This window comes from Scyliorhinus torazame, chromosome 8 (assembly GCF_047496885.1).
Source record: "Scyliorhinus torazame isolate Kashiwa2021f chromosome 8, sScyTor2.1, whole genome shotgun sequence".
Classification (NCBI taxonomy): Eukaryota; Metazoa; Chordata; class Chondrichthyes; order Carcharhiniformes; family Scyliorhinidae; genus Scyliorhinus; species Scyliorhinus torazame.
Genome location: NC_092714.1, coordinates 170246957 through 170274196, shown reverse-complemented (window position 1 = coordinate 170274196; position 27240 = coordinate 170246957).

The window sequence follows — 27240 nt, the reverse complement described above, 5'->3', positions numbered from 1 at the left end:
CCAACTCAACAGGATTACATCGAGTATCCAAAACAACAGGATGACATAGAGTATCCAATACAGCAGGATTACATTGTGTATCCAAAACAACAGGATTACATAGAGTATCCAATACAGCAGGATTACACAGAGTATCCAACATGGCAGGACTATCAAGAATGTTCAACAAAGCAGGATTACATAGCTAATTCAACACAGCAAGCTAAATAGAATATACAGCAGAGCAGGATTCCATAGGGTATCCAACACAGCAGGACAACACAGAGTGTTCAAAACTGCAGGATTACATAACATATTCATCACAGCAGGATTATGCAAAGTGTCCAACACAGCAGGATTACACATAGTATCCAGCACAGCAGCATTATATAAAATGTCCAACTCAGCAGGTATACATAGAGTGTCCAGCAGAGCAAGATTACATCAATTATCCAAAACAACAGGATTACATCAAGTACCCGACTACAACAGGATTTCATTGAGTATCCAACGCAGCAGGATTACATCGAGTATCCAACACAACAGGATTACATCGAGTATCCAACACAGCACGATTACATCGAGAACCCAACACAACTGGGTTACATCGAGTATCCAACACAGCAAGTTTACATCAAGTATCCAACACAACAGGATTACACTGAGTACCCAACACAGCAGCATTGCATCGAACATCCAGCACAGCGGGATTACATCGAGTATCCAACACAGCAGGATTACATCGAGTATCCAACACAGCAGGATTACATCGAGTATCCAACACAACAGGATTACAACCAGTATCAATCACAACACGATTACATCGAGCATCCAACACAGTTCGATTACATTGAGTATCCAACACAGCAGGATAACATCCAGTATCCAACACAGTAGGATTACATCGAGGATCCATCACAACAGGATACATCCAGTGTCCAACACAGCACGATTACATTGAGTATCCAACACAGCAGGATTACATCGAGTATCCAACACAGCAGGATTACATCGAGTATCCAACACAACAGGATTACATCGAGGATCCAACACAACAGGATACATCCAGTATCCAACACAGCAGGATTACATCCAGTATCCAACACAGCAGGATTACATGCAGTATCCAACAAAACAGGATTACATTGAGTATCCAACACAACAGGATTACATAGAGTATCCAACACAACAGGATTACATCCAGTATCCTACACAGCAGGATTACATCGAGTATCCAACACAACAGCATTATATCTAATATCCAACAAAGCAGGATGACACAGATTACTCAACAGCAAGATTACATAGAGTATCCCACAAAGCAAGATTACACACAGTATCCAGAACAGCAGCATTATATAGAATTTGCAACTCAGCAGGTGTACATAGAGAGTCCAGCAGAGCAAGGTTACATCACTGGATTACATCGAGTATCCAACACAACAGGATTACATTGTGTATCCAACACAGCAGGATTACATTGAGTATCCAACACAGCAGGATTACATTGAGTATCCAACCCAGCTGGATTTGATCGAGTATCCATCGCAACAGGATTACTTCCAGTATCCAACACAGCTGGATTACATCGAATATCCAACACAGCAGGATTACATCCAGTATCCAACACAGCAGGATTACATCCAGTATCCAACACAGCAGGCTTACTTCAAGTATCCAACACAAAGGGATTACACTGAGTACCTAGCACAGCCGCATATCGAATATCCAACACAGCAGAACTACATCCAGTATCCAATACAGCAGGATTACAGTGAGTACCCAACGCAGCAGGATTACATCTTGTAACCAACACAACAGGATTACATCGTGTACCCAACACAGTAGGATTCCATCGAGTATCCAACACAACAGGATTACATCGTATATCCAATACAGCAGTATCACATCGAGTATCCAACACAACAGGATTACATCGAGTATCTAACGCAGCAGGATGACATCGAGAATACAACACAGCAGGATTACATCGAGTATCCAACACAGCAGGATTACATAGAGTATCCAACACAACAGGATTACATCGTGTATCCAACACACCTGAATTACATCGAGTGTCCAACACAGCCGGATTACATAGAGTATCCAGCATCACAGAATTACCTTGAGTGTCCATCACAGCAGGATTACATCGGGTATCCAACACAGCAGGATTACATCGAGTATCCAACACAATATGATTACATCCATTATCCAACACAACAGGATTACATCGAGTAACCAACACAGCAGGATTACATCGAGTATCCAACACAACAGCATTATATCTAATATCCAACAAAGCAGGATGACACAGATTACTCAACAGCAAGATTACATAGAGTATCCCACAAAGCAAGATTACACACAGTATCCAGAACAGCAGCATTATATAGAATTTGCAACTCAGCAGGTGTACATAGAGAGTCCAGCAGAGCAAGATTACATCACTGGATTACATCGAGTATCCAACACAACAGGATTACATTGTGTATCCAACACAGCAGGATTACATTGAGTATCCAACACAGCAGGATTACATTCTGTATCCAACACAACAGGATTACATCGAGTATCCAACACAACAGGATTACATCCAGTATCCTACACAGCAGGATTACATCGAGTATCCATCATAACAGGATTACATCCGGTATCCAACACAACAGAATTACATCCAGTATCCAACACAGCAGGATTACATTGAGTTTCCAACAGAACAGGATTACATCCAGTACCCATCACAACAGGATTACATCCAGTATCCAACACAGCAGGATTACATCCAGTATCCAACACAGCAGGATTACATTGAGTATCCAACCCAGCTGGATTTGATCGAGTATCCATCGCAACAGGATTACTTCCAGTATCCAACACAGCTGGATTACATCGAATATCCAACACAGCAGGATTACATCCAGTATCCAACACAGCAGGATTACATCCAGTATCCAACACAGCAGGCTTACTTCAAGTATCCAACACAAAGGGATTACACTGAGTACCTAGCACAGCCGCATATCGAATATCCAACACAGCAGAACTACATCCAGTATCCAATACAGCAGGATTACAGTGAGTACCCAACGCAGCAGGATTACATCTTGTAACCAACACAACAGGATTACATCGTGTACCCAACACAGTAGGATTCCATCGAGTATCCAACACAACAGGATTACATCGTGTATCCAATACAGCAGTATCACATCGAGTATCCAACACAACAGGATTACATCGAGTATCTAACGCAGCAGGATTACATCGAGAATACAACACAGCAGGATTACATCGAGTATCCAACACAGCAGGATTACATAGAGTATCCAACACAACAGGATTACATCGTGTATCCAACACACCTGAATTACATCGAGTGTCCAACACAGCCGGATTACATAGAGTATCCAGCATCACAGAATTACCTTGAGTGTCCATCACAGCAGGATTACATCGGGTATCCAACACAGCAGGATTACATCGAGTATCCAACACAATATGATTACATCCATTATCCAACACAACAGGATTACATCGAGTAACCAACACAGCAGGATTACATTGAATATCCAACACAGCAGGATTCCATCGAGCATCCAACACAACAGGATTACATCGAGTATCCAACACAGCAGGATGACATTGAGTATCCAACACAACAGGATTACATCGAGTATCCAACACAGCAGGGTTACTTAGAGTATCCAACACAGAAGGATTACATCGTGTATCCAACACAGCAGGATTACATAGAGTTTCCAACACAGCAGGATTACATCGAGTATCCAACACAGCAGGATTACATCGAGTATCCAACACAGCAGGATTACATCGAGTATCCAACACAACAGGATTACATAGAGTATCCAACACAACAGGATTACATCGAGTATCCAACACAACAGGATTACATCGAGTATCCAACACAGCAGGATTACATCGAGTATCCAACACAACAGGATTACTTTGAGTATCCAACAAGCAGGATTACATCCAGTATCCAACACAGCAGGCTTACTTCAAGTATCCAACACAAGAGGATTACACTGAGTGCCCAGCACAGCACCATTACATCGAATATCAAACACAGCAGGACTACATCCAGTATAAAATACAGCAGGATTACAGTGAGTACCCAACGCAGCAGGATTACATCTTGTAACCAACACAGTAGGATTACATCGAGTATCCAACACAACAGGATTACATCGTGTATCCAACACAGCAGGATCACATCGAGTATCCAGCACAACAGGATTACATTGAGTATCCAACACTGCAGGATTACATCGAGTATCCAACACAATAGGATTACATCGAGTATCTAACGCAGCAGGATTCCATCGAGAATACAACACAGCAGGATTACATCGAGTATCCAACACAGCAGGATTACATAGTGTATCCAACACAACAGGATTACATTGTGTATCCAACACAGCTGAATTACATCGAGTGTCCAACACAGCAGGATTACATAGAGTATCCAGCACCACAGAATTACATCAAGTGTCCATCACAGCAGGATTACATTGGGTATCCAACACAGCAGGATTACATCGAGTATCCAACACAATATGATTACATCCATTATCCAACACAACAGGATTACATCGAGTAACCAACACAGCAGGGTTACTTAGAGTATCCAACACAGAAGGATTACATCGAGTATCCCTCTTAACAGGATTACAAAGAGTATTCACCAATGCAGATTTTCATCGAGTATCCAACACAGCAGGATTACATCGAGTATCCAACACAGCAGGATTACATCGAGTATCCAACACAACAGGATTACATCGAGTAACCAACACAGCAGGATTACATTGAACAACAAAGAACAAAGAACAAAGAAATGTACAGCACAGGAACAGGCCCTTCGGCCCTCCAAGCCCGTGCCGACCATACTGCCCGACTAAACTACAATCTTCTACACTTCCTGGGTCCGTATCCTTCTATTCCCATCCTATTCATATATTTGTCAAGATGCCCCTTAAATGTCCCTATGGTCCCTGCTTCCACTACCTCCTCCGGTAGCGAGTTCCAGGCACCCACTACCCTCTGCGTAAAAAACTTGCCTCGTACATCTACTCTAAACCTTGCCCCTCTCACCTTAAACCTATGCCCCCTAGTAATTGACCCCTCTACCCTGGGGAAAAGCCTCTGACTATCCACTCTGTCTATGCCCCTCATAATTTTGTATACCTCTATCAGGTCGCCCCTCAACCTCCTTCTTTCCAGTGAGAACAAACCGAGTTTATTCAATCGCTCCTCATAGCTTATGCCCTCCATACCAGGCAACATTCTGGTAAATCTCTTCTGCACCCTCTCTAAAGCCTCCACATCCTTCTGGTAGTGTGGCGACCAGAATTGAACACTATACTCCAAGTGTGGCCTAACTAAGGTTCTATACAGCTGCAACATGACTTGCCAATTCTTATACTCAATGCCCCGGCCAATGAAGGCAAGCATGCCGTATGCCTTCTTGACTACCTTCTCCACCTGTGTTGCCCCTTTCAATGACCTGTGGACCTGTACTCCTAGATCTCTTTGACTTTCAATACTCTTGAGGGTTCTACCATTCACTGTATATTCCCTACCTGCATTAGCCCTTCCAAAATGCATTACCTCACATTTGTCCGGATTAAACTCCATCTGCCATCTCTCCGCCCAAGTCTCCAGACAATCTAAATCCTGCTGTATCCTCAGACAGTCCTCATCGCTATCCGCAATTCCACCAACCTTTGTGTCGTCTGCAAACTTACTAATCAGACCAGTTACATTTTCCTCCAAATCATTTATATATACTACAAACAGCAAAGGTCCCAACACTGATCCCTGTGGAACACCACTGGTCACAGCCCTCCAATTAGAAAAGCATCCCTCCATTGCTACCCTCTGCCTTCTATGGCCTAGCCAGTTCTGTATCCACCTTGCCAGTTCACCCCTGATCCCGTGTGACTTCACCTTTTGTACTAGTCTACCATGAGGGACCTTGTCAAAGGCCTTACTGAAGTCCATATAGACAACATCTACTGCCCTACCTGCATCAATCATCTTAGTGACCTCCTCGAAAAACTCTATCAAGTTAGTGAGACATGACCTCCCCTTCACAAAACCGTGCTGCCTCTCACTAATACGTCCATTTGCTTCCAAATGGGAGTAGATCCTGTCTCGAAGAATTCTCTCCAGTAGTTTCCCTACCACTGAAGTAAGGCTCACCGGCCTGTAGTTCCCAGGATTATCCTTGCTACCCTTCTTAAACAGAGGAACAACATTGGCTAATACGTCCATTTGCTTCCAAATGGGAGTAGATCCTGTCTCGAAGAATTCTCTCCAGTAATTTCCCTACCACTGAAGTAAGGCTCACCGGCCTGTAGTTCCCGGGATTATCCTTGCTACCCTTCTTAAACAGAGGAACAACATTGGCTATTCTCCAGTCCTCCGGGACATCCCCTGAAGACAGCGAGGATCCAAAGATTTCTGTCAATATCCAACACAGCAGGATTCCATCGACCATCCAACACAACAGCATTACATCGAGTATTAAAAACAACAGGATTACATAGAGTATCCAATACAGCAGTATTACATCGAGTATCCAAAACAACAGGATTACATAGAGTATCCAACACAGCAGTATTACATCGAGTATTAAAAACAACAGGATTACATAGAGTATCCAACACAGCAGTATTACATCGAGTATCCAAAACAACAGGATTACATAGAGTATCCAATATAGCAGGACAACACAGAGTGTTCAAAACTGCAGGATTACATAACATATTCATCACAGCAGGATTATGCAAAGTGTCCAACACAGCAGGATTACACATAGTATCCAGCACAGCAGCATTATATAAAATGTCCAACTCAGCAGGTATACATAGAGTGTCCAGCAGAGCAAGATTACATCAATTATCCAAAACAACAGGATTACATCAAGTACCCGACAAAAACAGGATTTCATCGAATATCCAACACAGCAGGATTACATCGAATATCCAACACAGCAGGATTACTTCGAGTATCCAACACAACAGGATTACATCGAGTATCCAACACAACAGGATTACATTGAGTATCCAACGCAGCAGGTTTACAGCGAGTATCCAACACAACAGGATTACATCGAGTATCCAACACAGCACGATTACATCGAGAACCCAACACAACTGGGTTACATCGAGTATCCAACACAGCAAGTTTACATCAAGTATCCAACACAACAGGATTACACTGAGTACCCAACACAGCAGCATTGCATCGAACATCCAGCACAGCGGGATTACATCGAGTATCCAACACAACAGGATTACATCGAGTATCCAACACAACAGGATTACATCGAGTATCCAACACAACAGGATTACATCGAGTAACCAACACAGCAGGATTACATTGAATATCCAACACAGCAGGATTCCATCGACCATCCAACACAACAGGATTACATCGAGCATCCAACACAACAGGATTACATCGAGTATCCAACTCAACAGGATTACATCGAGTATCCAAAACAACAGGATGACATAGAGTATCCAATACAGCAGGATTACATTGTGTATCCAAAACAACAGGATTACATAGAGTATCCAATACAGCAGGATTACACAGAGTATCCAACATGGCAGGACTATCAAGAATGCTCAACAAAGCAGGATTACATAGCTAATTCAACACAGCAAGCTAAATAGAATATACAGCAGAGCAGGATTCCATAGGGTATCCAACACAGCAGGACAACACAGAGTGTTCAAAACTGCAGGATTACATAACATATTCATCACAGCAGGATTATGCAAAGTGTCCAACACAGCAGGATTACACATAGTATCCAGCACAGCAGCATTATATAAAATGTCCAACTCAGCAGGTATACATAGAGTGTCCAGCAGAGCAAGATTACATCAATTATCCAAAACAACAGGATTACATCAAGTACCCGACTACAACAGGATTTCATTGAGTATCCAACGCAGCAGGATTACATCGAGTATCCAACACAACAGGATTACATCGAGTATCCAACACAGCACGATTACATCGAGAACCCAACACAACTGGGTTACATCGAGTATCCAACACAGCAAGTTTACATCAAGTATCCAACACAACAGGATTACACTGAGTACCCAACACAGCAGCATTGCATCGAACATCCAGCACAGCGGGATTACATCGAGTATCCAACACAGCAGGATTACATCGAGTATCCAACACAGCAGGATTACATCTAATATCCAACACAGCAGGATTACATCGAGTATCTAACGCAGCAGGATTACATTGAGAATACAACACAGCAGGATTACATCGAGTATCCAACACAGCAGGTTTACATAGAGTATCCAACAAAACAGGATTACATCGTGTATCCAACACAGCAGGATTACATCGAGTATCTAACGCAGCAGGATTATATCGAGAATACAACACAGCTGAATTACATCGAGTGTCCAACACAGCAGGATTACATAGAGTATCCAGCACCACAGAACTACATCGAGTGTCCATCGCAGCAGGATTACATCGGGTATCCAACACAGCAGGATTACATCGAGTATCCAACACAATATGATTACATCCATTATCCAACACAACAGGATTACATAGAGTATCCAACACAACAGGATTACATAGAGTATCCAACACAACAGGATTACATCGAGTGTCCAACACAGCAGGATTACATAGAGTATCCAACACAACAGGATTACATCGAGTATCCAGCACCACAGGATTACATAGAGTATCCAACACAACAGGATTACATAGAGTATCCAACACAACAGGATTACATCGAGTATCCAACACAGAAGGATTACATCTAATATCCAACACAGCAGGATTACATCGAGTATCTAACGCAGCAGGATTACATTGAGAATACAACACAGCAGGATTACATCGAGTATCCAACACAGCAGGTTTACATAGAGTATCCAACACAACAGGATTACATCGTGTATCCAACACAGCAGGATTACATCGAGTATCTAACGCAGCAGGATTACATCGAGAATACAACACAGCTGAATTACATCGAGTGTCCAACACAGCAGGATTACATAGAGTATCCAGCACCACAGAACTACATCAAGTGTCCATCGCAGCAGGATTACATCGGGTATCCAACACAGCAGGATTACATCGAGTATCCAACACAATATGATTACATCCATTATCCAACACAACAGGATTACATAGAGTATCCAACACAACAGGATTACATAGAGTATCCAACACAACAGGATTACATCGAGTGTCCAACACAGCAGGATTACATAGAGTATCCAACACAACAGGATTACATCGAGTATCCAGCACCACAGGATTACATAGAGTATCCAACACAACAGGATTACATAGAGTATCCAACACAACAGGATTACATCGAGTATCCAACACAGCAGGATGACATTGAGTATCCAACACAGCAGGATTACATAGAGTATCCAACACAACAGGATTACATCGAGTATCCAACACAGCAGGGTTACTTAGAGTATCCAACACAGAAGGATTACATCGTGTATCCAACACAGCAGGATTACATCGAGTATCCCTCTTAACAGGATTACAAAGAGTATTCACCAATGCAGAATTACATCGAGTATCCAACACAGCAGGATTACATCGAGTATCCAACACAGCAGGTTTACATCGTGTATCCAACACAACAGGATTACATCGAGTATCCAACACAACAGGATTACATCGAGTATCCAACACAACAGGATTACATCGAGTATCCAACACAGCAGGATTACATCGAGTATCCAACACAACAGGATTACATCGAGTATCCAACACAGCAGGGTTACTTAGAGTATCCAACACAGAAGGATTACATCGTGTATCCAACACAGCAGGATTACATCGAGTATCCCTCTTAACAGGATTACAAAGAGTATTCACCAATGCAGAATTACATCGAGTATCCAACACAGCAGGATTACATCGAGTATCCAACACAGCAGGTTTACATCGTGTATCCAACACAACAGGATTACATCGAGTATCCAACACAACAGGATTACATCGAGTATCCAACACAACAGGATTACATCGAGTATCCAACACAGCAGGATTACATCGAGTATCCAACACAACAGGATTACTTTGAGTATCCAACAAGCAGGATTACATCGTGTATCCAACACAGCAGGATTACATAGAGTTTCCAACACAACAGGATTACATTGAATACCAGCACAGCAGGATCACATAGAGTTTCCAGCACAGCAGGCTTACGTAGTGTACCAAGCACAGCAGGATTACTTGGAGTATCCAACACAGCAGCATTACATCACATGCCCCTCTTAACAGGATTACAAAGAGTAGTCACCAATGCAGAATTACATAGAGTATCCTACACAGCAGGATTGCAAAGGGTAACCAACACAGCAGGATTACATCAAGTATCCCTCTTAACAGGATTACATGGAGTATCTACCACAGCAGAATTACATCGAATATCCTGCACAGCAGGATTACATTGAATATCGAGTACCGCAGGATTATATAGAGTGTCCAGCTCAACAGAATTACATATACTATGCAACACAGCAGTAACATATCCACTCAATGGCCTTTCGACGGACATTGACTCCTGACCACAGCCTTAACCCAAACATAAAATTTAAGTCAAACCCTGAATTCCAACTCTCATCCTAATCTTAGACATGTACCTGCACTGTACCATTATACTAGCCGAAACCAAACTATCCCAGACTTTAGCCACAATCCTAATCATGGCTATCTGGGGACCTGGACTTTAAACACTTGCCTTAATCTCAATTCTGACTCTTTGCCTCTCATTCTAACCTTAAAATCTCTAACCCTTACTCCAGCTACCCCAGACCCCAATAGTAACACTATTGCCCTCTCTCGCACCTAAAAACCCCAATCCCCATGACCCTGCATTTTACCGTTATCTTTAATCCTGACTAGCCCTCACCCCTGTCAGTAACACTACCTTTGGATCTGACCTTTAACCTGAATCCTAACCCAATCCACATTCGAACATCAGAACCCCAGCCCCCAAACTCCACCTCTTTTTATGAGGCATAACACTGACCCTACATTGGTCCCTGACCTTAACCAGAACTACCCTGGAACGTATCTACATTCCTAATTCTTGTGACATTATAGAAATGTTCAGTACACAAAGAGTTAATGTCATGATACAACTAATCACTAGATGGAGCTAGATGCAATACTATTTAAAGCATTGACTTTCAGACTTCTGGGAGAAAGAGTGAAGGCTGGCGTAGAGTACGTAGGAGTTATCTAGACAGTATCGAGTACAGTTACAGTTAGAGTGCGGAGACTAGTGTTAGTCGAGTGTAGATGACAATAATTATTATAGATGGTTACAGCATGGAAACAGGCCCAGCTGGTCCATGCTGCCCAGTTTCGATCACCAAGCTAGTCCCACTTGTCTGCATTTAGCCCACAAGACCATAAGACATAAGAGCAGAATTAGGCCACTTGTCCTATCGAGTCTGCTCTGCCATTCAATCATGGCTGATATTTTTCTCATCCTCATTCTCCTGCCTTCTCCCCATAACCCTTGATCCCCTTATTAATCAAGAACCTATCTATCTAGCTCTTAAAGACACCCAGTGATTTGGCCTCCATAGACTTCTGCGGCAAAGAGTTCCACAGATTCACCACCCTACTAGGGCTGGTTTAGCACAGGGTTAAATAGCTGGCTTTTAAAGCAGACCAAGGCAGGCCAGCAGCGCAGTTCATTTCCCGTACAGCCTCCCCGAACAGGCGCCGGAATGTGGCGACTACGGGCTTTTCACAGTAACTTCATTTGAAGCCTACTTGTGACAATAAGCGATTTTCATTTTATTTTCATTTCTGGCTGAAGCAATTCCTCCTCATCTCTGTTTTAAAGGATCGTCCCATTAGCCTGTGATTGTGTCCTCTGCTTCTAGTCTTTCATACAAGTGGAAACATCCTCTCCACATCCACTCTACCCAAGCCTCGCAGTAACCTGTAAATTTCAATAAGACCCCACCTCATTCTTCCGTGTACAGACCATTCCTCATACGACAAGCTCTTCATTCCAGGGATCATTCTTATAAACCTCCTCTGGACCCTTTCCAAGGCCAGCACATCCTTCCTTAGATACGGGGCCCAAAACTGCTCACAATACTTCAAATGGGGTCTGACCAGAGCCTTATATAGCCTCCGAAGTACATCCCTGGTCTTGTATTCTAGCCCTCTCATCATGAATGCTAACATTTGCCTTCCTAACTGCCGACTGCACCTCCACGTTAGCATTAAAAGAATCGTGAACAAGGACTCCCACGTCCCTTCGTGCTTCTGATTTCCTAAGAATCTCCCCATTTCCCTCTTTACCCACCCTGCCCATGTAACTATTGTTTACTATCGGAGTAAGTGGTTGAGCTTAATTTAAGTAGTGTAAATAAAAGTTAGCTTTGTTAACAAACCTGTAAACAAACTTAGCTTCTGTGGTCTTTGTGAACACTATGGCATCCACCCTGATAACAGCATCACAAAGAACACCACATGGTACCAGGTGGTGTGTTCCTAAAGGTATTCAGTGAGTGTAGAAAGAAAGTTCAACTTCTAAAAAGAAAGAAGAATCATCACACCATTACACAGGTCAAAGAACCAATAAGAAGTTACTGAATGTAAGATGTAAGGTCTGAAAAAAACAGAACACGTCAGGACGACCGGTAAACTAAGCTTAAACTGGAAAAATTTCGAAAAGGAATTTAAATTTTTTTTATCTGCTTCCGCATTAGAATCAGCTCTTGATCAGCAAAAAAATCACACTCCTCCTAAATTTGGCAGGCCCGCAGGCATTTGAATTATTTAATTTGTTTGAACTCACAGACAATGAGGATTTTCTAAAAATATGAATGGGTCATGGACACATTTGACATTCATTGCAAAGCGCAGGTCAATGAGACATACGAGCGCTATATATTTAATAAATGGCTGCAGCCAAAGGAGAACTATTTGACTCTTTTGTCATTGATTTGAGACTCCATGTGCAGTCATGTAATTTTTCCTCTGTTACGGATTTAGTGTTGCGAGATCAAATAGTGTTTGGTAAATATGTTGAGTGATTGCGAGAACGATTATTAAGAAGACTGATTTTGACATTAGAAGAAGTCATAAACCTGTGCAAAGCCAGTGACTAAGCCACTAACGAATATGCAGAGTTCAGAGTGAAAGAAAAAGGTGCGAACTCGAGCAACGTGGTCAGCGCCATTGACTCTGTGATGCAGTTCAGCAAACAGCGTGCCACAGATGGCGGCTATTTCGAGTATGACATCAGCAGCACATGACATGCACACGCTGTGGTCACACCCACAATAAAAAATATTGTCCGGCGAAAGGAAAAAAGTGCTCGAGATACAACAAGCTTAATCATTTTGCCTCACAATGCCGTTTTACTGCAGCATACCAGCAAATAACTCCAAACTGCCGTTCCAAAGATTTAGAAAGGTTCAGAGCACACAAAAAGAAGGAAATTAAGAACATCTTTTTACTTCGAATAACGATTCCTCAGAGTTTACTCTACAGGATACCGTTATGGTATAGACAATAACGAGAGATAATGCACCGGACACTGATGATAAAACAATATTTCAGCTCTCTGATTTAATTAAGTATTGGACTGTCATGCTTAATGTAAATGGGTCTGATGTGCAATTCAAGTTGGCTCCAGGCGCACATGCAAATTTAATAACAGAAACATATTTGAAGAAAGTAGGCATGCTTCCAAACTTAAAAAAGCCAATTTTTGATTAACAGACTACAATGGGACCGCAACGGCGCCGAAAGGTTCCTGCTGCCTCATGATGTAAAACAGTGACATATGTATGCCACTAGAATTTGATGTGGAGATGCCAGCGTTGGACTGGGGTGGGCACAGTAAGAAGTATTACAACACCAGGTTAAAGTTCAACTGGTTTATTTGGAATCACAAGCTTTCGGAGCGTAGTTTCATAAAAGACAGACAGAAAGCGCATGCAGTAAGCTTTGTGCAGGTCAAGGAGACACAGCCTGAGTGAGACACATCCAGAGTGGGAATTGGAACTTGGTAATTTGGTGCAGTGAGGTAATTCGGTGCAGAGTGGGAGAAGGTTCTTTTTCCCTACTGTTTTGTTCTCTTCTGGCATGTAACTTTTAATCTGCAGGGAGAGAACCAGAGAGCATCCTGGGAAGGTAAGTGATTTTTATTTGTATTACCTTTTCAAATTGTGTGGGGGGAAAACTGAAGTGACATCACAGTAAAGCTGTGGCCTGATTGGCTGGTTGAGAATCTGCACTAAATTCAAAAATGAAACATTGTTAAACTAATTAAACATAATTAATTAATTACTTAATTATAATTTAGAGGGGTATCTAAGCCAGAGATCGAAGAGTACTGTATTTAGCTTTCACATTTATAGTAGAAATCTAGTGCTGAAGAGTGCTGGTGTGCCAGGGTCAAAAAAGATCGAACACATGGCAGTGTCTCTCTTTATCCTTTGGGGGTTTTGCACTCTTTTGGGAGGCCTTAGCTTTGGACCCAATAATTCGGCAGGCTTTGATTACTGCCTTCGATTTGAGCCAATAAAGGGGCGGGTGCCTTGATGGCTGGGCATGTCCTGACCGGTCATTGACCTTGGCTGTTTGGGCTTCCTGGGTGAAGGGAGAGGCGCCGATGTCTCTGGAATTGTATCTGATACCTGAGTACAAGTCCTTTGTGTTAATGGAGTGGACACATTACCATTCACCTATAGAATTAAACTAAAAAATGTGCTAAACCAGTTGTACATTGTTGCCAATCGGCCCCGGAGATGCCAATAATGTTGGTCTTTTTAATGAGTGGAATAATATCCAACCAGCGTCACCAATAATGTTGCCAATTCTGGGGTATCTACTTTAGTCAGATATTAGTCTGACCGTTATTAATGAGGATGTTGCTCTCAGAGTCGCCAGGTATCAGATGATACCACCACAAGGTACAACCGGATATCGATCAAAGACCCAACAACCAGTCAGTTAGTTCAAGTTCAATAATAGTTTATTTACACACAAGATTAACTCACACATGCAACATAAAAACACTACAAGCTAAATCATACCTAACACTACAACAACCTGTACTTAACTTCAGGCACCCGGCCTTGGCAGAGGAATATGGCCTTTGTTTGGATCTGGAGTGGCTGGGTCTGGAGAAGTAACTTCGGTTCTGCTGGGCTCATCCGTCTGGTAGCGATCGTTGATCTTGAACTTGCTCTGGTCGTGGTGCTGCAGTTGGCTTCAGGTATAGGCCGGGCCGAAGAGTGCTGGTGTGCCAGGGTCAAAAGAGATCGAACACATGGCAATGTCTCTCTTTATCCTTTGGGGGTTTTGCACTCTTTTGGGAGGCCTTAGCTTTGGACCCAATAATTCGGCAGGCTTTGATTACTGCCTTCGATTTGAGCCAATAAAGGGGCGGGTGCCTTGATGGCTGGGCGTGTCCTGACCGGTCATTGACCTTGGCTGTTTGGGCTTCCTGGGTGAAGGGAGAGGCGCCGATGTCTCTGGAATTGTATCTGATACCTGAGTACAAGACCTTTGTTCCGGGGAAATGGGCCATTAGAATGCAAATCGGCTAGGGGTTTCGATACTGTCTAGTTCTCTGTTAGCAAATATACATTTAGGCTCTGAGCTTGCCTGAATCCTGTATTGGCCATATTTCCCTTGAGTCTTTGCAAGTGTACATGTTTCCTTTGTAAGTGTGTGAGCCATTTAAGCCACTTTGTAAGCCATCCCAGATGGCTACAGTCCCTCCTCTTGATCCTAAACGCGAAGCGTGGTGGATCACAATACTGATCCTTCATCTGTTCTTTGGTGTGCTGGGTACCCTTCATAGAACATTGAACATCGAACATTACAGCGCAGTACAGGCCCTTCGGCCCTCGATGTTGCGCCAACCTTTGAAACCACTCTAAAGCCCATCTACACTATTCCCTTATCATCCATATGTCTATCCAATTACCATTTAAATGCCCTTAGTGTTGGCGAGTCCACTACTGTTGCAGGCAGGGCATTCCACGCCCTTACTACTCTCTGAGTAAAGAACCTACCTCTGACATCTGTCCTATATCTATCACCCCTCAATTTAAAGCTATGTCCCCTCGTGCTAGACATCACCATCCGAGGAAAAAGGCTCTCACTGTACACCCTATCCAATCCTCTGATCATCTTGTATGCCTCAATTAAGTCACCTCTTAACCTTCTTCTCTCTAACGAAAACAGCCTCAAGTCCCTCAGCCTTTCCTCATAAGATCTTCCCTCCATACCAGGCAACATTCTGGTAAATCGCCTCTGCATTCTTTCCAATGCTTCCACATCCTTCCTATAATGCGGCGACCAGAATTGCACGCAATACTCCAAATGCGGCCGCACCAGAGTTTTGTACAGCTGCAACATGACCTCATGGCTCTGAAACTCAATCCCTCTACCAATAAAAGCTAACACACCGTACGCCTTCTTAACAACCCTCGCAACCTGGGTGGCAACTTTCAGGGATCTATGTACATGGACACCGAGATCTCTCTGCTCATCCACACTGTCAAGAATCTTACCATTAGCCCAGTATTCTGTCTTCCTGTTATTCCTTCCAAAATGAATCATCTCACACTTTTCTGCATTAAACTCCATTTGCCAACTCTCAGCCCAGCACTGCAGCTTATCTATGTCCCTCTGTAACTTGTAACATCCTTCCGCACTGTCCACAACTCCATGACTTTAGTGTCATCTGAAAATTTACTCACCCATCCTTCTATGCCCTCCTCCAGGGCATTTATAAAAATGACAAACAGAAGTGGCCCCAAAACAGATCCTGTGGTACACCACTAGTAACTTGACTCCAGTCTGAATACTTCCCATCAACCACCACCCTTTGCCTTCTTCCAGCTAGCCAATTTCTGATCCAAACTGCTAAATCTCCCTGAATCCCATGCCTCCGTATTTTCTGCAGTAGCCTACCGTGGGGAACCTGATCAAAAGCTTGACTGAAATCTATATGCACCACATCAACTGCTTTGCCCTCATCCACCTGTTTGGTCACCTTCTCAAATAAACTCAATAAGGTTTGTGAGGCACGACCTACCCTTCACAAAACCATGTTGATTATCTCTAATCAAATTATTCCTTTCCAGATGATTATACACTCTATCTCTCATAAACCTTTCCAAGATTTTGCCCACAACAGAAGTAAGGCTCACTGGTCTATAGATACCAGGGTTGTCTCTACTCCCCTTCTTGAACAAGGGGACAGCATTTGCTATCCTCCCAGTCTTCTGGCACCATTCCTGTAGACAAAGATGACTTAAAGATCAAAGCCAAAGGCTCAGCAATCTCCTCCCTAGCCACCCAGAGAATCCTGGGATAATTCCCATCCGGCCCAGGGGACTTGTCTATTTTCACACTTTCCAGAATTGCTAACACCGCCTCCTTAAGAACCATAAGCACTTCTAGTCTAGTAGCCTGGATCTCAGTATTCTCCTCAACAACATTGTCTTTTTCCTGTGTGAATACTGATGAAAAATATTCATTTAGCACCTCTCCTATCTCCTCGGACTCCAAGCACAACTTCCCACTACTGTCCTTGACAGGCCCTACTCTTACCCCAGTCATTCTTTTATTCCTGACATATCAATAGAAAGCTTTTGGGTTATCCTTGATCCTACCTGCCAAAGACTTCTCATGTCCCCTCCTGGCTCTTCTTAGCTCTCTCTTTAGGTCCTTCCTAGCTAACTTGTAACTCTCGAGCGCCTTAACTGAACCTTCATGTCTCATCTTCACATAAGCCTCCTTCTTCCTCTTGACAAGTGTTTCGACTGCTTTAGTAAACCACGGTTCCCTTGGTCGACCACTTCCTCCCTGCCTGACAGGTACATACTTATCAAGGACACGCAATAGCTGTTCCTTGAACAGGCTCCACATTTCCATTGTGCCCATCCCCTGCAGTTTTCCTCTCCATCCGATGTATCCTAAGTCTTGCCTCATCGCATCATAATTGCCTTTCCCGCAGATATAACTCTTGCCTGTGGTATATACCTATCCCTTTCCATCACTAAAGTAAACATAATCGAATTGTGGTCACTATCACCTAAGTGCTCACCTACCTCCAAATCTAACACTTTCATTACCCAGTACCAAATCCAATATGGCCTCGCCTCTCATTGGCCTATCTACATACTGTGTCAGGAAACCCTCCTGCACATATTGGACAAAAACGGACCCATCTAAAGTACTCGAACTATAGCGTTTCCAGTCAATATTTGGAAAGTTAAAGTTCCCCCATAACAACTACCCTGTTGCTTTTACTCCTATCCAGAATCACCTTTGCAATCCTTTCCTCGACATTTCTGGAACTTTTCGGAGGCCTATAGAAAACCCCTAACAGGGTGACCTCTTCTTTCCTGTTCCTAACCTCAGCCCATACTACCTCAGTAGACGAGTCCTCATCATACGTCCTTTCTGCCACCGTAATACAGTCCTTGACTAACAATGCCACCCCTCACCCTCTTTTACCACCTTCCCTGAGCTTACTGAAATATCTAAACCCCGGCACCTGCAACAACCATTCCTGTCCCTGCTCTATCCATGTCTCCTAAATGGCCACAACATCGAAGTCCCAGGTACCAACCCATGCCGCAACTTCACCCACCTTATTCCGGATGCTCCTGGCATTGAAGAAGACACACTTTAAACCACCTTCCTGCCTGCTGGTACACTCCTGCAACTTTGAAACCTTACTCATGACCTCACTACTCTCAACCTCCTGTATACTGGAGCTACAATTCAGGCTCCCAAGCCCCTGCTGAACTAGTTTAAACCCTCCCGAAGAGCATCAGCAAATTTCCCCCCCCCCCCAGGATATTGGTACTTGGTCAAGGGCAGGTTCTATACTACTCTGTCCTATGTACTGGAGCATTTACCTTCGTTTTTATTTTCAATACATCACACATTTATAAATTCTAAGGGGGCACTATAACATTTCACCATTCATTTAACTTCTTTACACAAGGGGAACCTCTAACTGTCCTTACCTAAACTACACTCATGCTGCTGACAAATAACAAAAGGAACTTATATTACAATACAAAAATTTTAAACAACAGCAGCATCACATTTCTACTTAACTCATTACATTTACAGAAAACGCAAACTTTATTCATCAGAAAAAGGGGTTTAAAATGTTTGTGGGGTCTGTTGAACTCCAAGAAAAGGGGCTCAGAGTGTATATATTGGGGAGCATGAGGCTCTCCTTCGCCATTTTCGAAGTCTAAGTGTCTGAACGACACTGCAGTGTATTGCAATTACCAATAGGGCTTCTGCCGTGTATGAGAGGGAATACCATTTTACGATGTTTTCGCACCATGTGGGGGTATCAGTGTTTATTTTCATGTGCGGTTTGGTGTCCGGGCTAGGGGTCTCATATTGTATGGTCATATCCAGGGCTGGTGTGGTGTGCGTTACAGGGGCCGATGATCATAATGGAGGTCATCAGTTCTGTCTTCATCTTCTTGTCTTTTTGTTCCTTGTATCTTCGTATATTCCTGGGGGTGCAAGCATAATATCTGTTATTACCCTTGTTTAATATCTCGTTTGTCTGTCTGTTTCTCCTTAACTTCAATTACCCATTCGAATTGTCACCATATGTGACTCCCTCATTTTGTTTTTAAAATAACCATTTTGGAGATAAGACATCCAAAAAAACCCCATTCTGTTAAAGTGCAAGGAATCTCGCAGCTTGTGATCGATGCATTGAGTGGGCGGACAATTTCTCCATCCAGTGTTGAGGTAGCAAATTTTGTTACAACCAAGTGTATCAAACATGTAAATAGCAGGTAGGGTAGCGACCAAAGAGTCGCTGAAATTAAAGAGCTGTGTGCAGAGGCTGTGGCAAAGAGCATTCTTTAAACCACACGCAAAAAAGAACAGATCAGGAGAAACAAAGACCTGCCAGAGACAGTAAAGAGTTTTTAAAAACTTTTCCAAATCAGTGATGGGAACATGGGGTGCGTATGAGCCGCAGCTGGGCAAGAATGGTTGGAATCCCCGGGCAGGGCTGTGACCAGTGCCGTTGCTCCACTGCCCGAGCTTGGCCGACTGAATGCATAGGGGGTCCTCAGGCAGGGCAGGTATTAGTGCCGTTACTCCACTGCCTGGGTGACCTTACACGAGCGGAAAGAATTTGTAACATATGGACTCCGACAATGAGCAGACGAGTAATCATGACTGCATCAAGAAATTTAGTGGAAGGGCAACATTAATTAAACATCTGAGACCGGAAGAATAAAGTGTATCAAGAAATTCCAGAAATAAAGGCAGGCAGGCCCCATCAGAAAATAGGTCACCGTAAATCTCAATCGGTTCCTTTTTCTCATCATCTGGACACCTCAGGGTTCCATTTCAAAAAGCATCGTAAAAGGGTTACCGTAACGGGAGTCAGACTCTGAGTCATCACCATCTCCCGGTTGCCAAACTCGTGTCTGGTGTTTTCGTGCCATGGCCGCGTGGGCCGTCGTGGGATCCGTATCGTCGTTCCGTATCAATCGACAAGAGATATCGCAGTGCCAATGGGGAATTCTTTGGTCAGAAGGGGCGGTAGCTGCAAAGGGCAAATTTTTATTGGTGGGCAGTGGCGGTGGCTCTGGTTGTGGCAATGAAATAAATCTACCATCAAGGAAGAAATAGCGAGGCATCTGGATGGAATTGTCCCATTGGGTAGACGCAGCATGGGTTCATAAAGGGCAGGTCATGCCTAACTAATTTAGTGGAATTTTATGAGGACATTACCAGTGCGGTAGATAATGGGGAGCTAATGGATGTGGTATATCTGGATTTCCAGAAAGCCTTTGACAAGGTGCAACACAAAAGGTTGCTGCATAAGATAAAGATGCATGGCATTAAGGGTAAAGTAGTAGCATGGATAGAGGATTGGTTAATTAATAGTAAGCAAAGAGTGGGGATTAATGGGTGTTTCTCTGGTTGGCAATCAGTAGCTAGTGGTGTCCCTTAGGGATCAGTGTTGGGCCCACAATTGTTCACAATTTACATAGATGATTTGGAGTTGGGGACCAAGTGCAATGTGTCCAAGTTTGCAGACGACACTAAGATAAGTGGTAAAGCAAAAAGTGCAGAGGATACCAGAAGTCTGCAGAGGGATTTGGATAGGTTAAGTGAATGGGCTAGGGTCTGGCAGATGGAATACAATGTTGACCAATGTGAGGTTATCCATTTTGGTCGAAATAACAACAAAAGGAATTATTATTTAAATGATAAAATATTAAAACATGCTGCTGTGCGGAGAGACCTGAGTGTGCTTGTGCGTGCGTCGCAAAAAGTTGGTTTACAGGTGCAACAGGTGATTAAGAAGGCAAATGGAATGTTGTCCTTCATTGCTAGAGGGATGGAGTTTAAGACTAGGGAGGTTATGCTGCAATTGTATAAGGTGTTAGTGGGGCCACACCTGGGGTATTGTGTTCAGTTTTGGTCTCCTTACCTGAGAAAGGACGTACTGGCGCTGGAGGGTGTGCAGAGGAGATTCACTAGGTTAATCCCAGAGCTGAAGGGGTTGGATTACGAGGAGAGGTTGAGTAGACTGGGACTGTACTCATTGGAATTTAGAAGGATGAGGGGGGATCTTATAGAAACATATAAAATTATGAAGGGAATAGATAGGATAGATGCGGGCAGGTTGTTTCCACTGGCGGATGAAAGCAGAACTAGGGGGCAGAGCCTCAAAATAAGGGAAGTAGATTTAGGACTGAGCTTAGGAGGAACTTCTTCACCCAAAGGGTTGTGAATCTATCAAATTCCTTGCTCAGTGAAGCAGTTGAGGCTCCTTCATTAAATGTTTTTAGGATAAAGATAGATAATTTTTTGAAGAATAAAGGGATTAAGGGTTATGGTGTTCGGGCCGAAAGGTGGAGCTGAGTCCACAAAAGATCAGCCATGATCTCATTGAATGGTGGAGCAGGCTCGAGGGGCCAGATGGCCTACTCTTGCTCCTAGTTCTTATGTTCTTATGAAAGGGGGTATGAGGGGCGAAACATATCTTGGTCGGGGTTCCTGGGGCTGGAGCGACTGGGGCCTGGGTGGTTGTGCCATTGGTCGTTGTTTTCAAATAAGTCTGGAGCGCTGTCGCTAGCGTCCGAATCAAATTCAAGGCGGAAAGTCGTTCCTGGGGGCGGAGACAAGGTCGGGTCTGTGGACGTGCTGTCCTGGCTGGGGGAGGATCGGAATAAGTTGTCAGTGGGCGGGGCGTAGTCGTCTTCTATTGTCAGGGAGACGTGGTGTGAGTGGCTGCACTGGGTTCCATAAACCTTAGGCGTGAATCGCACCCCCGCCGTCCTCCAAATTCACCAGCCCCCCAAAACTCATCACGGCGTGAGTCGCGCCGCCCGCCTCGGAGAATGGCGGGGACCGGCGCAACTCAATGGGCCCCGGGGCTGCCCGAATTCTCCGGCCCGCGATGGGCCAATGTCCCGCCTGTTTTTCGCCAGTCCCGCCGGTGTACATTGGAGTAGGTCCTTACCGGCGGGACCTGGCGGAGCGGGCAGCCTCCGGTGTTCTTGGGGTGCGCGGGGTGATCTGGCCCCGGGAGGTGCCCCCACTGTGGCCTGGCCCGCGATCGGGGCCCACCGCTCCGCGGATGGGCCTGTGCTGTGGGGGCATTCTATTGTTCCGCACCAGCCGCTGTAGCAGTCCGCCATTGCCGGTGCGGAAACAAAGGCTCTGCGCATTTGCGGGGATGACGGCAACACACGCGGGCACTCCCGCGCATGCACCAACTCGCGCCGGCCGGCGGAGGCCCTTCGGCGTGGCGCCAAGCCCCATTCCCGCCAGCTGGCAGGGCGTAAACCACTCCGGGGCGGGCCTAGCCCCTGAAGGTGCGTAGGATTCCGCACCTTTGGGGCGGCCCGACGCCGAACTGGTTCACTCCACTCCATCCCGCCGGAGTTGCCCGCCCTGACAATTATGGCAGAATCCCGCCCCTTAAGTTGGTTGATATGAAACCATCCTGACTTTCCATTAGGATATGTTATTTTATATACCGAAAGGCTTACTTTATCTGAAATCAAGTAGGGTCCGGCAAATTTAGGGGAGAGGAATGAACTGGGGTTGTATAGGGAATCCGTCACTTGCTGACTGACTGTATACTCTACTGGGTGTACTGTTTTATCAAAGCAGGCCTTACTCTGCTTTTTCCGAGCGCCTAGTCGGACAGCTGCAGCGAAATGGGCTGCCTTAATATTTTCCATTACTTGTTGGACTGCTTTTTCGTGGGTGAGGGTGGTGACTGTGGGGCTGGCCAAATCAAGTCCTAATAAATATTCAGTTCCTTTCATGGGCCGTCCGGTCAGAAGGGTGTGGGGGGTGAATCCTCTGGAACTTGATACCGTGTTTCTAATAAACATAAGTGCAAATGGGAGAACTGTGTCCCACGTAGTGTTGTGCTGGTGCACCATTTTCCTGATAGTCGCTTTTAGGGTTCTGTTCATACGTTCCACAATGCCGCTGGATTGTGGGTGATCGGCAATACGGAATTTTTGTTTTCTCCCAAAAATCGTCAAAACATTCTGCATCACTCTTCCTGTAAAATGCGAACCTTGGTCCGATTCAGTGCTGCAGGGGAGTCCCCAGCGTGTAAATATTTGCTGTGATAGAATCTTGGCTGTTGCCCTAGCTGTATTTGTCCTGGAGGGAAATGCTTCCACACATTTTGTGAAGGTGTCGATCACTACCAACACATATTTGAAACCATTTCTGCAGCGGGGGAGGGGACCAATATAATCTAGTTGTAAATCCGTCCATGGGCCAATAACAGGGCGGGTGTGTCTTAACTGACCTTTCCTGGAGTATCTTTCTGGATTATTTTGAGCGCAAATTAAACAATTTTCAATATAATGTGTGACGTCTGCTTTTAAATCGGGCCACCAGCACAAAGGTCTTCAGTGGGCAATGGTGGTTTCTATCCCCTGATGTCTGAGTCCATCATGAAATTGACAAATAATCTGGTTCCTGTCCTGGGTGGGGACCACATAAATTCCATCCTTTAAAATTATTCCCTCCTGTACCGTCAGTGTGTCCTTGAATTTGTCGTAGGGAGCTGGGAAGTTACCGTTGAAAATTTGTCTAAGAGTGTGTTCTGCCTTTTGGGTCTGTGCTAAATCTTGGATATTCGTCTGTGAGACCTGGACTGTTTGTACTGGGGCACTCTTGGGGGGTTGCCAAAAGTGAGCGTGTCGTGATCCTGCCGTTGCTAGGGCATCTGCTTTTGCATTACCGGGTGGGGATGAACGATGATGGCTTCTGACTTTTATTATGCCATATGTGCGGTCTTTAGCTGTTTCAAGAATGTGCTTCAGTAATGGTGCTGAGGGTAGGGGTTTACCGTCAGCAGATATGAATCCTCTAGATTCCCACAGGGGCAGGAATTCCGTCAAACTGTTACAGACATATAAACTGTCCGAATATATATCTGCGGAGGTCGGGAAAGAATCGGGGTGCTGCACTATATATGCAATTGCTGCGAATTCGGCTGCCTGCGATCCTAAGTGACCTGGTAATTTTACCAATATCTCCTCTAATGCGCATCCCTGCGCGCCTTCCACATATATACCACATCCTGTAATCTTTTTTCCATTATCAATGGTGGAGGAGCCATCTACATAGATTTTTAAAGAGTTATCCATGGTCAGGGGATTCTGTGCTTTACTACCTATACGTGGATGTAGTGATTTCGGAATAAAGGGTCCTGTGTGGTGTTTGGCTGCAATGATCTGGCATTCATGTGGGGTTCCTTTATACAGCAAATTATCTGCTAAAAATGTGTGTGTCTTTGTCCTTTTTACTGTGATGTCCCTTCCTTGTAAGAGTAGGTTCCAGCGCGCTGCTCTAATCTGGCTAACTGAACCGTCCTTTAACCTACCATCTAACAGTCGTTGCATTGGGGTGTGCTCAGTTAAAATCATTACGGCGTTGAGGCCTGTGATGTATGCGAAGTACTGAACAGCCCAAAAAACTGCGAGCAAGTGCCTTTCGCAGGCTGAAAATCCTTGCTCCACTGGGTCCAAAACTCGTGAGGCATAGGCTACGGGTCCGAAACGATCGTGCCTTTCTTGGAGTAGTACGGTCGATAGGGTTCGGTCGGTGGTCGCTACTTCTATGGTGCATAGGGAGTGTGGATCTGGTACCTGCAAAGCGGGGGCTGTACCTAGGGTGCGTTTTAATGCATCAATGGTATCCGTATGCTGTGGAAGCCATTCCCAAGGGGCGTCCTTTTTTAGGAGCTCGGAAGGTAGGGCTGCCTTGGTGGTGAAACCATCTATATGGTTCCTACAGTAACCAACCAGCCCTAAAAATGACCGGAGTGCAGTGAGATTATGGGGCAAGGTTATTTAACAATCAAATCAATCCGCTTTTGCTCTATTTCTCTTTTTCCGTGTGTGATGACTGTGCCTCAATAAAAGACCTTTTCTTTTAGGATTTGGGCCTTTTTCGGGTTAACTTTACATCCAATTGAGTGTAGGAGACCTAATAATTCGGAAAGAAGCTAAATGTGTTCTTCCTTGGTATCAGTTTGTAGGAGCAAGTCGTCCACATACCGAATGAGGCATTCGGGTCGGGAAAATTTGGATAACCATTTGCCAATTGTCGGTTGAAAATGGAGGGGGAGTTGTGGAAACCTTGCGGAAGGCATGTCCACGTATATTGCTGTCCTTGGAACGTGAAGGCGAATTTGAATTGGCAATTCTTATCTAATGGAATGGACCAGAAGCCATTGCTAATGTCCAGTACCGTAAAATACCTTGACTGTAGTCCCTGCTTTAGCATTGTCTCGGGACACGTGGCAATGGTGGGGGCTGCTAATGGAGTTACTTTATTGAGTTCTCTGTAATCGATGGTCAGTCTCCATGAACCGTTTGGTTTCCTTACGGGCGAAATTGGGGCACTGTTTGTTGAGGCTACGGGCCGAATTACAGCTTGGTCTAGCAAACTTTGAATTAATTTTGCAATTTCTCCCTCGGCTTGCTGTGGGAAGCCGTATTGTTTCTGGGGCTTGGGATCGGGAGCGGTAATGGCGACTGTTCCTGGAATTTTTCCACAATCGTGCTTGTACTGGACGAAGGATGCTTTATTTACATAGAATTTACAGTGCAGAAGGAGGCCATTCGGCCCATCGAGTCTGCACCGGCTCCTGGAAAGCGCACCCCACCCAAGGCCAACACCATCCACCCTATCCCCATAACCCAGTAATCCCATCCAACACTAAGGGCAATTTTGGACACTAAGGGCAATTTATCATGGCCAATCCACCTAACCTGCACATCTTTGGACTGTGGGAGGAAACCGGAGCACCCGGAGGAAACCCACGCACACACGGGGAGGATGTGCAGACTCCGCACAGACAGAGACCCAAGCCGGAATCAAACCTGGGACCCTGGAGCTGTGAAGCAATTGTGCTATCCACAATGCTACCGTGCTGCCCCGTTTATGTTTTCTTAGGACCTCTCTAATCGTCTTATCTGTACTAATGGCTTGCGTCTCAGACCAATAGTCACCTACTGAGCAGATTCTATGTTCGTAGTCTCCTACTGTGAGCGTGGCGGGGGCTCTCACTGTTCTAGCCATTTTCCAAACACACTTATTCACGGGGTCAAACTTGTTGAACTCATGTTTGAACTCATGAAGGCGATCCCTAAAATGTGTTCTGTTGTTTGGGGCAAATCTACTAAAACAACGGGGTGCTTGGTATTAACTTTTCCGATTTGAATATCAACGGGGGCCATACTATATCCCTGCTGGATATGTCCTGTAAATCCACTAAGAGTGATAGTGTCTGTAGTGGGCCATTTATCGTGCTGAAACATTCTGGAGGAGTTTAAAGTGGTGCAGTACCCTCCTGTGCCCCAAAGGAACTCTACGGAGTATCCCTGGACTGTGCCTGTGACTACTGGTCTACCTGATTTTGTCCCCGAGTGCGTCGCAGACCCAAGTTGGGGAGTCCGAACACCGTTAATCTGTGCTATTTATGGCAGAACTGTCTGGGCGGGCGCTAACACTGTGTGTAGGCCTGGCATTGTTCCTATGTGGGGCGTTCGCTTGCTGATTCCATTGCTGATTCAGGGGGGGGGGCATTGCACTCGCGAGCGTAATGTCCCTTTTGTCCACAATTATAGCATCCCTGTGCTCTGTGGTGCT